Consider the following 688-nt stretch of genomic DNA (forward strand, 5'->3'; position numbering starts at 1 on the left):
CATACTTCAAATTGTAAGTGCACAAAGGAGCTAGTGTTAAGTCAGCTACTTCATAAACACCGTTATGTTAAAACCTGAAATAGATGCTGAGGAGCAGTCTATAAACAGAGGCTGAGGTGATGCTATACCCTGCAAAAACAGGAGAGCATTCAGTACTGGGGCTAACCTGCTCCCCGGTCTCTCAGTTTGGGAACCAGACCTTTACTCTCTAAACCACTCCAGCCGAAAAACCCCGAGACACTGAAATGGCTCCTGCATCCCTTTCCTCCCAGCTTCACAGAAGAGGCCAGTTTTCAGGCATTTTCTGTTTTAAGGAGTTGGGGGAGAGATTTTGTCCTTGGACAGGCCTCCAGGAAGACCTCAGCCTATCCAGGAAAGAACCGCTAACAGTGAGATAAGTAACTCTGGAGAACTCCACTTAGGAGCTTTAATGATAGAGCAATTTCAGGTAGTGAGCGGAAGACTTGAAATGCTACAATCCATCTATTTACTGTTAGCAGGAATACTGCCTTTCACAGCTGAAGGCATATAAAAGAGTGAGTTCTGCTTTTCCTACACACTTCAGAAGTACTGCATTTGATAAGATAAGGCCATTTGTTTTGTAAAAAACAGGTTTTTGACACACTACTTTTGACAAGTTCACATGCCAGAGCTTTTGAGGCCACTGACTCCATCTGCCATTAACGTC

Source organism: Egretta garzetta, unplaced genomic scaffold, assembly GCF_000687185.1.
Source record: "Egretta garzetta isolate BGI_Z169 unplaced genomic scaffold, ASM68718v1 scaffold307, whole genome shotgun sequence".
NCBI classification, from domain to species: Eukaryota; Metazoa; Chordata; class Aves; order Pelecaniformes; family Ardeidae; genus Egretta; species Egretta garzetta.